We start from the raw sequence: 16,670 nt of genomic DNA, 5'->3' as shown, positions 1-16,670 counted from the left end.
GGTCCATCTGGCTTAGCTCCAGCCTGTGTTCTCACTGGGGCAATAAGACATTCTATCCCGAGGAGCCCTGTCTATAGCACTGTTACCCTCCTCCTAGCTGGATGCATCTGTCAAAGTTTACTTCTGATCACCTGCAGACTAAAATCTAGGCAGTAGATGCATCAGGAATGGAAAACCAATCCATGGTTTCAGACATCAGCTCAACGTGAATGGAAAGGAAAGATAATCCTGCAGGGAGGCTGGATTGCAATGGGAAATGTAGACTCTAGGAGGTGTTGCAAATTTGGGACATATGTATTTATACAATCAAATATGCACTTCAGTTTTTGGAGGTGCATGTGGGTTGGAGACCCACATGTTGGCATTTTCCCTGGGTAGATGTTTGTAAAGAAACTGTCAGAAATAAAGAAACTTTCATTGAAAACCAACTGCTGCTTTCCCTGATTTAGTACTCTTATTCGGCTTATACCTCAGCAATCTTCAGTTATTAATTTTTAAAAAGAAAGCACTGTGTTGTCTATGATCCAAAAGTTTACCATTCCTGCACATTCTTTGTTCTGTTAAGAGCATCTCTTAACACTTTGCTTATTTCTTTGGCTTTCCTGTTCCTCACTGTCTCCCAGAGTTTGCCCAGTTTCATGTCCATTCCACTGGTGATGCCATCCAGCCATCTCATCCTCTGATGCCCTCTTTTCCTTCTGCCCTCAGTATTTCCCAGCATCAGGGACTTTTCCAATGAGTCGGCTGTTTCCATAAGATGACCTAAATACTGGAGCTTCAGCTTCAGCATCAGTCCTTCCAATGAATATTCAGGACTGATTTCCTTTAAGAATGATGGGTTTGATCTCCTTGCTGTCCAAGGGATTCTCAAGAGTCTTCCCCAGTACTACAGTTTGAAAGAGTCAGTTCTTAAGTGTTCAGCTTTTCTTATGGTCCAGCTCTCACATAGCCATGTTTATGGCTACTGGAAAAACCACAGGTTGACTATACAAAGTGGTATAGGCAAAGTGGTGTCCCTGCTTTTTAATATGCTGACCAGGTTTGCCATAGCTTTCTGTCCAAGAAGTATCATCTATTCTTCAAACCTCAGAACTTTATTGTTTTTCTTGCTCACTCTCAGGAAGAGGAAACATATGTAGTAACAGATATGGTAATGACAACAAAGATGGAAATTCATACCTGTGAGCATCGTGATCAGCATGCTGAAATGTCCAGAGGGTCATCATTAGGATGAAAGCACTGATGATTGCAAAGTTCTGGGAATTTTTACTGTATTTCCACTCAACTTTCTGTATTTTATTGAATATTCTCTATTATCAGATTCTTTTCCATGACCAGTGTTGAAAATAAAGACATAATCCTTTTAGAAAATCTAGAGCAAACATACAATGAATTGGAGAAATAGAGACAGGGTTTAAGCAGCTCACATGAAGAAAGAGAAAGAGGAGCTCAGTTATTTAGATTTCACAGTTAAAGAAGAATATACAGTATTTACTTTCTCTGACATAGTTCACTTAGCATAATGCCCTCAAAATTCACCCTGCTTTGTGGAATATGGTAGGATATCTTTCTTTTCATGGCACAATAATACATATATACATGTTTGTATGTATATACACACTGATGAGAAAGAAGTTCGGGAGAGCTGCTTCTTCTATCTGTAGCATTAGAAAGTGTTTCCCATACTAAAAAAGTATGGGGAAAAAATGGAGTTTTCTTTCATAAGTAATTTTCATGGACATGTATATTGACCAGAAGAGTTATTTCTTCTACATATTTATATTTGTGGTATTGGCACCTGGGCTAGCATTGATTTTCCCTGAGTTGGCATTTTAGTAAATAATAATATTTCACCAAAGACTGATGAGAAAGTTTTTGATGGACCGTGCATTTGTAGCCGTTTACTGCTTTGCCAGTCTCCGTGATCAGTTATGAGACAACAGGGACACTGTTCCTTACTATTTATTTGACAATATCTAACTTGGAAGTTTGTTAAGAAAAAAAAAATTTTTAGTACCTATTGGTATTTTACAGTCCAGCAATTTTGCTCCTTCAGACAACTTGAAACATTCTGTCCATGCAAATACATGCACATGGAAGCTTAGAGCAGCTTTACTCTTCATTGCCAAAGCTTGAAAGGAACCAAGATGTCCTTTAGTAGGTGAAAGAATCAGTGAACTATGATACATACAGACAATGAAATGGTATTAAACCATGAAAAGTCATGGAGGAAACCACAATGTCTATTGCTAAGTGAAAGAACCAATCTGAGAAGTCTACATATAGTGAGCCCAACTACGTGACATTTTACAAAAGGTAGACTCAGAGAACAATGAAATAATAAGAATTTTTTCCAGGGGTAGAGGTGAAAGAGGGATAAACACGCAGAGCAGATACTCTGTGTGATTTTACAATGTCCTTATATACTTGTTAGACGTCATAGAACACACAACACCACGAAGGAAGCGCCATATGAATTCTCCACTTTGAGTGATGAAGTTATGTCATTGTGGGCCCATCAGTTATAAACCCTTCCCATAATAATCCCTTCTAATGCATATAGATATCATTCTTGAACAGCATGCCATTGAACTGCTCAGATCCTGTTACTCTAGGACATTTTTCTAGAATAAATGTACCCCATCTGCAGGTGCTTAAATCTCAGGATGTGGAAGTGAGTGTAGGGAGAATTGACTATGAATTATAAGATGTATATAGGAAGTGTTTTTGACAATAGGCTGATATGTTGATGATAAAACATGCTACTATTCTCCCCTGAATAGGGAGAGACAGTAGGTGTTACAGGAATAATGTCACTCTCCCAAAGACATGACCTACTCCCCCAAAAGAATGCGTTTTCTCAATGTGGCTTAGAAACACTAAAGCCATGCTATATGCCTGTATGATTTTAGTATTATGCTCAAAGGAAATTGTATAACTTTACTGTATGTGTTTACTATAGCTTATTCAAGGAGGACCACTGCACACGCTTGACAGGGACGGGTTGGTGAGGACAAGAGGCTGGGCTCATCTGCAGTGTGGATGATGCTTCTAGGAGGGAGGGTCTTGACATGTGTGGTGAAGCCCTTTCCTAGCACACAAAAGTCAGGGACTGGGACCTATGGACCCACCAGGAGAACCCTGAGCACAGCTCACGTCCAGGGCCATGGGTACCCTAATGTAGAGCTCTTCACTCCAATGATTCCTCGGCCACTGAGTATGTTCCCCTTGCTGTGTGAGCAGTAAGCCACTGAACAGCCACCGCAGTAAGCTAGGAGGTAGCAGATGTCCGAGACAGAATAGAAAACTAGTGGGAATAGTGGGATTTCTGAGCATAGACAATCCTGTGTGTTTGCTTTCATCACTACCTGGAGATTCCTGAGGTGAAGACAGACAAACACGATAATGTATCATGAAGGGCACCTGATACAAATAAAATGCAGGTTTCCTTATTTGTGAGCATTTATTTCCAGTCCCCACCCAAGGGTAATGCCACATGTGCATACAAGATTTCTTTCCAGAAATTAATTCACGTTCGTCATGCTATAAACCCATGTCTCTGAAGTTCCCATCACCAACCAGAGTTTGCATTTCCCCTTGCAGTTCTGCACCCCCGCAGTATCATCTTTCCTTTCCATTCACGTTGAGCTCATGTCTGAACCAACGGATTGGTTTTCCATTCCTGATGAATGGACTCAAGATGGACTTACGTTGGGACTCTGTGGCCCCACACCACTCTAAGTTCAGTTCCTAGAGGGTAGCTGCAACTTATTCCAGAAGAACGTGGAGGATCTCAGGACTAAAGTCTGTCACGGTGACCTCACTCAGATCCAGGCCTTTGAGCTGACGCATGTTGGGCTCTGGGACAGATGGGGCAAGTCTGAGCCTGTAAACTGCCAGTTTGTTACTGCCAGGTGGGCCAACGGGGTCCTTGGGCATCTGGGGAGAAAGCAAGCAATTAGGTCTGAGAAATCAGGATGGCAGTTGAGCTAAAGTTGTGAGATAGGGGATTTTCCCATAGACAAGGTCCTACTAACCGTCTCCTGAAGGTCAGTACCCAGAATGACCTGTCTCATTTTGGCCTGGCAGTTCCTCTCTGCATCACCTGCAAACCACCTGCAGCTTTGTATGATCTCTGGCTCCTGCTCCACTACAATCTTCTCAGAATTATGCATTTCTTAATTATTAACTGACTTATTGAGAGCAAAAGGCAATCTTTTAGGGACTGGTGATTTGAGACAAATTCATTGTGTTCAAGAATCTGGTAAGCACAGAGCTTTTCTCTCTGTCTCTCTCCCGAACTTTCTCTTTTCATTTTCTTTTCTGGACACACTGTACAGGTTATGAAAATTCTTCCCCCACCAGGGATCAAACCTGGACTTTCAGCCCTGAAAGAGAAGAGTCCTCACCACTAGACCCCCAGGGAATCCCTCAGACCTTTCCTTTCAAATTGCTGGGGTCTGAGGTGGTGTCCCTCTTTAATGCCCTCTTCACTTACCTATGTTCTTAGTCATCTGACATAGCTTTCCCTTCCTAAGGAAGAACCCACGCCCGCCCTCACTGGATCCAAACCGCCCCACCCAGAGATCTCTAGCGTGTTGTCTCTGCTCCTCCCCCTTGATTTCCGAGGTGAAGTGATACCACCGCGCAGGACAGAGCCACGGAGGACCCGGTGTGCTTGACGTGCCAGTGCTGTGCTCACTGTTTCCCAGGCAGCGGTCCACCCTCACCTGAGCGTCTGGTCCAGGCAGGTTCAGACGAGGAGGGAGAGTCCAGATAGAGAGACTGGAGACGGTGAGGTTAGAAACTGAGGGGGGAAACTGGACCACTTCCTGCTGCTGCTCCTCACAGCAGACCTAGAATGCGGGAGAGACGGGGTCTCTGCATGTTGCTCCTCTGACCCAGGAGAGGAGCAAATGTGGCCAGGATGGACGGATGCCAGATCCAGGTCATTTGCACCTCCTGGATACAGTCCAGCTGCATATTCAGGACCTTCATGATACTGTCCAGGGCCATTGCAGAGATCGTCAGCTTCTTACAGCCCAGGTCTATGCAGGCTTGTCTCTGTGCCACCCACCTGGGGAGGTAGGGCAGGAAGTTATCCAGGGTCCTTTTCTTCAGGCAAAGGTCTATGTTTATTTTAAGGGAGCCAAGGCGTGGTGTGTCCTTGAGCTCTGCTCCACCACTGGGGCCATTCCTGAGTGTGAGCACCCTTGAGTGCTGGCTCCAGCCCACATGCTCCAGAAATTCTGGCCAGTATTCTGTGAACCTAGCACCTGCAGTTTGCACCTCCTATGAGGAACAGGAGATTGACAGGGATGCATTACCATCCACACAGACTGCAGCCACAGCCTCAGAAATAGACCACAGACCGCCCCCTGTGTTTACCTCAGGTCTCTCTCCTCACCTGCTGCCTCGCCGGCTCCCCTCTGAGCCTCTGTCTCAGCTCCCTTTCTCCCCCTCTCCTCCCCAGGTCTCCACTTCCAGTAGGATTAGGCTCACGGGAAGGGGATGGAGCATGTTCTCTCACCACCCCTGTGTCTCAGGCACCCTTGCATGTCAGGAGGCGTTTCCCACGGTGAGCCCAGGCCTCTGAGCCTCTTTACTGCCACCCTCAGAGCCCTCGGCTCCGTCCCTGGGTCACCCCCTTGGCCCACCCCAGAGGTCTCTTCCGGGATGCCCAGAACCCTGTCAAGCTCCCTGGATCTGGTTCCTCTGGAGTGGACCTTCTGGGCCAGCAGGACAAGTGCTTCCAGTGCTGCTCATAAGGGCCCCACATGAGGCAGGGAAAGGAGGCCCCCCAGAGGCAGGCGGACAAAGGAACAGGCTTGCATCATGATCCCAAGGTCTTGCTGTGTCTCCAATGGATTACATCCATGAAGAAGGGTGGGAAGAGCTCCCTGGGCAGAAACTCCAGATAAGAATAGACCAAGGCATCTTCCCTGAGCAGGTGGATTCCCTCAAGGTCCAGGAACCTACGGAGGTTTCGGACACTCATCCTGAGTCTTCTTCAGGAGAAATCCTGTGGAAAATGCCAAGGAGCATATCATCCATGTCAGGCCAAGCAGGAACACACCTAAGACAATCTCCCAACCCTTCAGAGGAACCTACTCAGGACTAAGGCACTGCTCTGGCAGGGGTGGACGTGCCTCAGTTAGGCCACATGCCATTCAGGCCTCAATGGGCACAAAGCTATATCTCTTTCCCTATTGGATTCAAAACAAGCCTCTCACAAGTACCAATCCAGAGGAAAGGCAACCACCAGCCCATTCAGTTCCACATACTGCTTTGATTAATCCAAGTCCCACCTGGAAGGGGGTAGCAGGAAGACTGAAAACTCACTCCAGTCTTTATGAGGGGATGATGTCAGAGCATCATTTAGAGCCCTAAATCAATAATAAGAAGAAGGTCATGTGGACCAACACAGCCTCCATCCTCAGTTACCCCTAATGTGAATGCCATTTGTGTAAGAATTGTATATTTTAAATTCATGAAACAAAATTCCAAAAAGATATTTTAAATACATACTTTAAATGTCTTTAAAAGATATTTTAAAATGATAGAAGTTAAAGCACTAATTAAAATGTTTGAGTTCAGGCAAAACTACACTGAGAGGCAAAATTAGACCTGTAATATGTTCATCAGAAATAACTGATTTTTTAATAACTCCTGCACTAGGGATACATTCCACCCTTCATGATTAGCTAAGCAGCAGTAAGAGAAGAGCGTCCTTGTATGAGGGTGGTAACTTACTGCTCTAATGTGCCTGGTGGGGTGTTCACACCTCACACCCTGAAAGAATCCCTCTGATGTCTCCAGAGCCGGGAAATTCTGCACCTCTTCTCCAGTGCTTGAGACTTTTATAAATCTTTCTTGTTCTATCATCCCTCTGCCCCACTGCTAACCCAACCAAAACAGTATATCCAATTACATTACAGAGCAACCATTGGATTGACCCTGATTGGATCATCACACTTCTCTAGATTAGTTGATTGAATCATACACACATAACCAAACAGAGAGTGGTGGGGTGGTCAGGGAATCAAGAACCTATTCACTGATTCACTTCACAAATATTGACTATATTCTGGTAATATGGACAGTTATATTCTTGTGGGTCAAGCATGAAAGGGATTATTGATTCCTGCCCTTGGACAAGAAAGAACAAAAGTTGACAGGATCATTGTTGGGGGAATTTTGGTCAAGTCAAAATTAGCAAAATGTCCTTGAATTAAAACAGCTTCAAAAAATTAAAATAAAATAAAACAGCTTCATGAAAACAGTGGTGTTGTCATCAAAGAAAACAAAATATAGTCATTCCTGTATGAGATTTTCACTCAGGTATTACATGGGAAACACAGGAGCTTCTGAGCCTATTCAGGTAGCAAGGGAAGAGCTTTGGGGGATGTGATTGGTTTTCCAGGCCTAAGCCAAACTGTCTCTGAAGATGGAGAGGTCAAAACCTCAGTGACAGTAAGAGTGGCTTCTGGACAGTTTGGAGCTGAGCATTCCTAAAGGGACATCATGAATGATCCCAACAGGAAACACAGAAAAGGTTTATAAACTCGAACCCAAAACAACAAAGTAAATAGCAACGGGATCATACTTATAGATAATTACCTTAAATGTAAATAGGTTGAATGCCATAACCGAAAGACAGAAACACTGTCTTTCAGCTAAGAGAATAGAGTAGTAGGAGATGAGAACTAGCAGCAGGACAACTAAAATCTGAGGTGGAATTTGCATAATAAAAATTGGTGAGGTGAGATAAAGTTCGAGAGCCAGTTTTCTCTATGGAGGAGCACCCTTTTCAACGTTTTCTCTCTTCTCCAGTTTTAAACATCCTACACAGTAGCTTTGTGCTTTAGTCACTCAGTCATGTCTGACTCTTTTGCAACTCTCTTGACTGAGCCTGCCAGGCACCTCTGTCTATGGTATTTCCCAGACAAGAGTACTGGGGAATCTCTACCCTGCATTGTCAGATGGATTCTTTACCACTGAGCCACCAGGAAAGCCCACACAGTAGATACTTGGGCTTAAAAATGAAGCAAAATAGACATGTTCCCTTCTCCAGCGATCATCTGATATTCTCTGCTATCCTTCTTACCCTATGATCTGAAAAATTTCACTACCAACTTCTCTGATAATCAAACTATTGGTTCTTTTGCAGCAAAAGCTTCTGAACATAATGAGGTCTGTGTGGAAAAAGGTACAAGAAAATAAAAGAAATCTGAACAGAGAAACCAGCAAAATCAGAACATGGGACGTAAGCAAGAAATTCTATTTCATTCAGCACAATCTTGGGACACATGATGTTTATTCTAAACCTACGTTTGAAGTAAGTATTATAATGTTTATGTTTCAATATGGGTGACAGACCAGTTACAAAAGGCTTTCATGTAATCATGTAGAATGAAATCCATCCCTTTGTAGGATTTCTTTCTAAAATCAAAATATCAAGCTGAAAGATCTTACTTCCTAGATAACACCATAAGATACCAACGGTTATAGAAAAATCACAGTCATAATTTGTCAATGAGATAAACCCAGGGCTTCTCACAGGGAAAATTTTTGAAACTTCAGGAAGATAGAAAGGGACAAATTGAAGTTGGAAGTATATGCATGTGCCAAGCAAGTAAATATGTGAGAGTTGAAGACTAGAAATTAGAGGAATTATGTGAATATTGAGATTCTACATAGTTCATGTAGGTTGACACACATATTTCATTAGAGATGCAGAGCTGAGAGATATGGCTGGAAATGGAGATAGATGAGTTTCAAACGTGACTTAAATTCATGGGTGAGAAATTTGGATCTATCATTTGTTGATTCAAAAATGTAAATTGAGCACCCTATATAAAAGTGGTGAAATAGCAGTATATCTAGATTCTTGAATAAGTAAACATTTAATGATGTGAAACTTATAAACAAGCAATATTAAAAGACACTTCTCACCACTATAAAGAAAATTTAAATGGGACTGTGAATGACAAGGAGATATAACAAAATTATCTCAATTATTCAAAGATGATATACCTAAGGTTAAAGTTTACAATGTTTGTCCTTTGAAACGTTGAGTGGCAGATATGTCATGATAACTGTCCTAGGCCAGTGTAGAAATAGATGAAAGGAACAGATTTCCTTGTACTAAACAGATCAAATGGAGTAATGAAGAGAGTCAGTTAACAATTCTATACATAATATTTGTGGCACAATCCATTGTGATAAGTGCTTTTGAGAATAACAGCAATAAAGTTAAGTAATAAAAGTAATTTTGAAAAAACTGAATTTTACATATGATCAGAAAATATTTACTAAGCAGGGTGATGTTTGGGCAGAGATTTGCTTGAGGGTAGAAGTCAAGGCAGGGGACTTTCTGTGGAAAGAGTTTTTTAGGGAGAGATAAGTAAATCAACACATCTCAAACTAAACTTATTCTTTTCCCATAGCACACTTGCCATTGTTTACTCTATTGTGTCAATCTTGATATAAAGGGAAATGAGAGAGCATAGAGAAATTGGAAGCCAGATCTGAAAGTTGAGAAATTCTTAAAGGAAAGTTTAGGAAATAATTACCCACAGATAATGGGAAATGATAGAATTCAAGAGATATTCTTGATGGTAGAGCAATATCAGAAAACAGGAAGCACTTGATGTATAATGTTAAGAAGATAAAATTTAAAAACTGAGACCTAGTTTCCGCTCTGAAGGCGGGGCATCATTGAGGATATAAACAAAGGAGGAAGTGCCATTTTGTGTTAAGAAAATATTAGAGTTTGAGAATGTGAAACTTTGAGTTTCTGGCAGATATTCTAACACAAATAGGTAGTATACAACTAGGTGAATGAGGATGGACCTTGAGTGAAAGACTTGTTTCTTTCACATTGTAAAATATACAGTTTTCTGTATATTCTAGGCATGAGATGGATATCACAGTAGTGTTTTAAGGATGAAAAGAAAAACATGTTTACATGGGAATATAACTGGAGGAATCTCTGTGGGTCAATCAGGGAAAGAAGAGCTGGTTAAAGTATACTGATAAAGGGAAACAAGAAAAGGGGGTTTGTTTGAAGCCCAAGGTGTAGAGGTTTTATAAAGGAAGGATTGGGGTAACAGGAAAAAGTTCTTAGAAACATGCGGAGTGAAACTATATGGACTCAGCAAAGGAGGTTCCTGATAAGAGGAATGTGGTTTCGTTAAAGAAGTCCTGGAAATTGAGGAGAGTTAGCTGCTTTGACGAAAGATTGAGTGCCACAAATGAGTATTGTGAACATACAGTCATGATCAAAAAAATCTGCTCATTGAAAGTAAAGACAATACAAGAGAGAAACCAGTGAAGACTTTGGTCAATGGTGTATGTCTTGTTTTTTTTTTTTTTTCTTAAATGTGAATCATTTTTAAAGTTTGAAGGAAAGAAGGAAAATAGAAAGTGAAAAAAAAAAAAAAAGGGAGAAGATGGGAATTAAGACCAGAAGGTAGTTGTCTGTTGACCGATGTCTCTTAGGATAGGGTGGAAGCCAGTTAAGACATGGAGTGGAGAGCATCAGACAGGGGAGTCAAGCTACACTCATGTGCACAAGGTTCTGCTTTGCATGCAGTTTGTGGACCTGAAAGTAAATATTTTAGAAAGAGGTTATCTAATTCTGTGAATATTTGCTATTATTTCTTTATAGCAAAGAGTCAGTCTATAGGTAAATATGTGAGGATAAGATAGACTCAGTAGTTTTAGTCATTAGTGTACTCCATATATTATATAAAACAATTATTGAATCACAAATTCATGTTTTTAAGAAGTGTGGATATTTGTGGCAGTGTTCAGAGTCAAAACGTTGGTTTCAGGTTCAATGAAATAAAAAGCAGCTGTGTGTTAAGTCGTTTCAGTCATGTTCGACTGTGTGCCATCCTCTGGACCGTGTGGCCTGCCAGGCTCCTCTGTCCACTGGGATTCTCTAGGCAAGAACACTGGAGTGAGTTGCCATGCCCTCCTCCAGGGGACCATCCCCACCCGGGGATCGAGCCCGTGTCTCTTATGTCTCCTGCATGGCAGGCAGCTTCTTTACCAAGAGAGCCGCCTGGAAAGTGCACTGCCCCCACCCCCCACCACCCGCTAAAAAAAGCAGCTAGAACAACAACAACAACAAAAAAAATGGATTCCCAGATTTTTGTTTTTAAAGAACATACCAATATTTCTGAAAGTTAGAAGATAAATAGTGGATAACAGTTACGGATGTGACCTGATTAATTCATTGTCATCCCAGAGCTACATGAGTACGTGGAAGAAGATGAAACAAACTGAATATTGGAAGGGATTTCACTTAGTCTACCATGAAGAGAAGCATCATTTAGAGAAAACAGAAGAGGAAAGCAAAGAGATTTTTCAACAACTCAAAGAAAGTCAATACAATATGGACCTAAAGCAGAAACTTTTAAGGCAGATATATGAGGAGCTCAAGGAACTGTGCCATAAGCCAGACTTGGAACTGATCCAGGTAAGGACAGAGTATTGGAGAGTCATGGTGCTGCTTGGATAATATCCACCTCTTCTTTGCCTTCCATCTAGTGGGAGGCAGATCCTTCCACTTTGCAATCATGATTTCTGTTGCTGTAATAAGAATTTTATCTGTCCAAGTAATGCTAGTGACCAAGGGTTCTTCTTGCCAAACACAAGAACTGCAAAGCTTCATGGAGAAGTAAGCAAAAGAAATCCTCCAGAATAATTCTTCTTAAGTTCTCCTAATATACATTTGATTACTGAGAAATTGCCACAGAGAAGGTGTTTAAAGATGTATGGATTGGTACCTGGACCTGGCGATAATGAGAAATTTGGGAATCCCTGTAACTCGTTTCCCCTCCTGTTTCTGTGTACATGATACGATTTGCTGAAATTTGAGTTAACCCATCCTTGGAAATGAGAAACTAAATCTTCACTGTGAATCTTGTGAAGTGTATTAACATGTTTTCTTTTTTGTTTCTCTCTATACAGCATTATGAAAACATGTCCAGAAGGTAAGTTTGCCCTCATTTTCTTTTTGTTTTGATAATTGTAACTGTGATTAGTCAGTTGGCGCTGAAATGGGAGCATGAGTTGTCAGGGCACTATCACCTCTTTCAGGATGTATTTAGATCCCCCTTTCTCCAAAGGTAGAGTTTTGTGTGTTGCTTTACCCGTGGTGGAGCTGGGCAGGGAATTACTTGCAGGGTTTTGTACAAAGATCGCATGACAACAACTACCATTCCTGATTTTGATTTTTAGAAAAAGAAAAACACAGAGAGAATGTACCAAAAGTCATGACAGAATAAAGTGCAAGGAATAAGGGTTTTATAGAAACCTAACATGGAATCAGGGAGAGAATGGGCCGACAGAGGATCATCCGGGTGCAGGGTTTCCATGTGCAGCGCATGGGGAGGCAAAAACGAAAGGCTCCGTGATGCCCTCGGGAAAACTGGGTCCCAGGAGCTGGGATTGCTGCCCCAGCTGAGCTCCTCAACCGCTGGCTGTGGTTGTACAGATGCTGAGCTTTTCGGTGGTGACTAAACTGCATTAAAAGTCAGATGCCCCTCTTGAACATCCTTCATTTCGTCATTTTGTGTAGCCCTGAGATTGGCTGCAGGAAACCAGATACTGTCATGACTGATTTGAATTGGATGCTAGGATTGCTGTGTTAGCAGATGGGGTAGAATTTTATTGGATTTTCATAGAATAAATTGCCACTGGTCACATTCTCTAGACTGAGGAATTACTTTTATGGCTCTGGAATCTAATTATGAAGATTTAACGGAAATCCGCAGAAGTGTGGCCATAAATAACTGTGATGAACACGTGAGCTCCAGAAGACCAATGAAGTGCCCTTTCTTGCAGGGGTGAGTCAATGCAGCTGCTCCTGCCCCGGCCTGTAGTCCCCCAGCTCAGCGCATGGCCCGGCCCTGGGCTCGTAGACTGGCCCAACCAATTCCAAGGTAACAAGCAGCCCTCTGCTGGAGGTGGGATACACTGGCCTCTGTTAGTGTCCTATGGGTTATCTTTCCCCACTGTCCAACCTGTGGACTATGCTGGAAATTTTAATATCCACACTTACCCTTATAGGAGAATACTGTATATGGAATAAAACTAAATGGCATCTGGAAAAAAGACATTTATAATGAGGGGTAGTGAGCTATCTTCCCTGGTGGTTCAGACAGAAAGAGTCTGCCTGCAATGAAGAAACCCTAGGTCCGATCCCTGGGGTGGGAAGATGCCCTGGAGGAGGGCATGGCAACCCACTGCAGTGTCCTTGCCTGGAGAATCCCCATGGACAGAGGCGCTGGCCTGCGACAGTCCACGGGGGCGCAAAGAGTGAGACATGACTGAGCGCCTAAGCACAGCACCGTAAGCCCCCTGGGGGTGAACAAGGGGAAGAGGTAACCGACGCCTGCAGCGGGCTGAGGGCTAGTGCTGACTGCTCACATGAAGCATATGGCTCTGCAAGTGCACTCAGGACATCCCAAGGATTAGGTAAGGGAGGTTGTCAATGGTTGTGAGATGCTTAGAGAGTTTAAGCTGGTTTATAAAACTCTTTGTAATAAATGCAAAGCATACTTCACTCACATCGTACAAAAATCCTCTCTATGGTCAAGTTTATTATAAACATAAAATTTTATACACAGTTTATACACAACATTGGCAAAGTGAGCTGACCACTTCTTTTGTTAAAAGATTTTTCCCTTTTCCTTTCAAGGGGTGCTGGCAGAAAATTCTCACAAAGAAACCACTTCAAAAAATATAAGTTTTTGTTTCATTTTAATTTTTGATGCTGTAGTGGAAATTTCTTGTCAGGAAAAGTGATCAGAGTTTTATTACCACTATTGTTATTAGTGTGTATTTTCTGTGGAGATAGCAAGCTACTTTTGTTTCTGACAGTGAATTTTTACTTAATTGCCAATTTCAAATGTTTCAGGGAAAACAATGACCAAAACATAGCAATAGGTCTCATAGACAGAAGTTATGACTTCTCCCATTTGGTCTGGCTCAATTCTTCTTCTCATGAAGACAGACCTATAGATCTTGGATTGCAAAAGATTCCTCAAGTTCTCTTGCTGTTCTGCCTCCAATTTCTAGTCGTATGTTAGGAAACTCAGACACTCTACAGAGCTCATGACCATCAGGAATTTATAACACTAGTTGCTAATATAACTTTTCCTTCTTCCTGCAGTATACATTGCATTCGATAATGAAAGAGTCACTCATCATGTCCCTGTGTTTGAAGGTCTGAGACGTGTTCAGGCTGGTCCCAATGGTCCTGGGGTTGACTACACTCCACCAAGATCTAAATATTTTCTTGCCTGGGGAGCTGAGTCATTTACTTCTGGTCAGCACTACTGGGGGGTGAATGTGGCAGGCTGTTGCAACTGGGCCATTGGACTTTGTAATGACTCTTGGACAAGAGACAGTGACATGGTCCTTGACTCAGAGGGAATTTTTCGACTTCTTTGTATCAGAGAGAACAATCAGTGTGGTTGCTTTACCGCCTCCCCACTATCACCTCAATATGTCAGAAAGACTCTAGGCCATGTGGGGGTGTTTCTGGATTATGGCGGTGGTGTCTTGAGCTCTGTGAATGTGGCCAGAAGTTCTCTCATTTGCAGTTTCCTCTCCTGCTCCTTCTCGTCTCCTCTCAAACCTTTTCTATGCTCTGGATACCCATGATCAAGGGCACTTTAGAAATTTGAAAACAAGTATCAGAAATGTCAATAACTGGCATCACTAATTTGTTTCTGTATGACTCTCTGTAATTTCACCTTCCTTTATGAAATGTATCAATTTATTTTTAAAAGGTTGATATATTAACTATATAAATTTGTGTAAATTTTTAAATAAAAATGATATATCTTGGAATACTGTATGCTCGTTATTCTAAGTCTTGTTTGCTCCTTTGATTTCTAAGGTAACTGGATGTAAAAGAACACCTTGCTCTTTTTACCCAGCTTAGTGGGATAAGGCAGAATTGGAGTTCTCTTTTTGCTGCTGTACATATTACTTCATCCAGTCTCAGCTTTAAAATTTCTTTTTCATGATGTTATTTGTAAAGCTTCTGAACTAAATGACAGCATCTTATTGGGTTGACTCAGAGCATCTTACATATTTCTTTGTAAAATTCACAACCTAATATTGGTCACCCCATCTAGTTTCCCCTCTATTAGAAGGTTTGTGTCTGCAACATGTACAGATAAATCCCAAATAACTAACATAAATCTACCTACTTGAAATAAATCTGCTTTAATAAGTTAATAGGTGTCCAAACTCATAACAAAAAGATGTTTCACCAATGTTAAAATGCTTATTATATGTTCAGTTCAGTTGCTCAGTCATGTCCAACTCTTTGCAACCCCATGAACCACAGCATGCCAGGCCTCCCTGTCCATCACCAACTCCCGGAGTCGACCCAAACCCATGTCCATTCAGTCAGTGATGCCATCAAACCATCTCATCCTCTGTCGTCCGCTTCTCCTACTGCCTTCAATCTTTCCTGGCATCACGGTCTTGACAAATGAATCAGCTCTTCCCATCAGGTGGCCAAAGTATTGGAGTTTCAGCTTCAGCATCAGTCCTTCCAATGAACACCCGGGACTGATCTCCTTTAGGATGGAATGGTTGGATCTCCTTGCAGTCCAAGGGACTCTCAAGAGTCTTCTCCAACACCACAGTTCTAAAGCATCAATTCTTCGGCGCTCAGCTTTCTTCACAGTCCAACTCTCACATCCATACATGACCACTGGAAAAACCATAGCCTTGACTAGATAGACCTTTGTTGACAAAGTAATGTCTCTGCTTTTTAATATGCTGTCTAGGTGGGTCATAACTTTCCTTCCACAGAGTAAGTGTCTTTTAATTTCATGGCTACAATCACCATCTGCAGTAATTTTGGAGCCCCTCAAAATAAAGTCAGACACTATTTCCACTGTTTCCCTATCTATTTGCCGTGAAGTGATGGGACCAGATGCCATGATCTTAGTTTTCTGAATGTTGAGCTTAAAGCCAACTTTTTCACTCTCCTCTTTCACTTTCCTCAAGAAGCTCTTTAGTTCTTCTTTGCTTTCTGCCAGAAGGATGGTGTTCTGCATATCTGAGGTTATTGATATTTCTCCCAGCAATCTTGATTCCAGCTTGTGCTTCTTCCAGTCCAGCGTTTCTCATGATGTACTCCGCATATAAGTTAAATAAGCATAGTGACAATATACAACCTTGACGTACTCCTTTTCCTATTTGGAACCAATCTGTTGTTCCATGTCCAGTTCTAACTGTTGCTTCCTGACCTGCATACAGGTTTCTCAGGATACAGGTAAGGTGGTCTGGTATTTCCAACTCTTAAAGGATTTTCCACAGTTTGTTGTAATCCACACAGTCAAAGGCATTGGCATAGTCAAGAAAGCAGAAATGGATGATTTTCTGGAACTCTTACTTTTCTGATGATCCAGCAGACGTTGGCAATTTGATCTCTGGCTCCTCTGCCTTTTCTAAAACCAGCTTGAACATCTGGAAGTTCACGGTTCACATATTGCTGAAGCCTGGCTTGGGGAATTTTGAGCATTACTTTACTAGCGTGTGAGATGAGTGCAATTGTGCAGTAGTTTGAGCATTCTTTGGCATTGCCTTTCTTTGGGATTGGAATGAAAACTGACCTTTTCCAGTCCTGT

Source organism: Dama dama, chromosome 2 (genome assembly GCF_033118175.1).
Source record: "Dama dama isolate Ldn47 chromosome 2, ASM3311817v1, whole genome shotgun sequence".
Classification (NCBI taxonomy): Eukaryota; Metazoa; Chordata; class Mammalia; order Artiodactyla; family Cervidae; genus Dama; species Dama dama.
The sequence above is the reverse complement of the archived record's forward strand: the minus strand, read 5'-3'. Positions refer to the sequence as shown.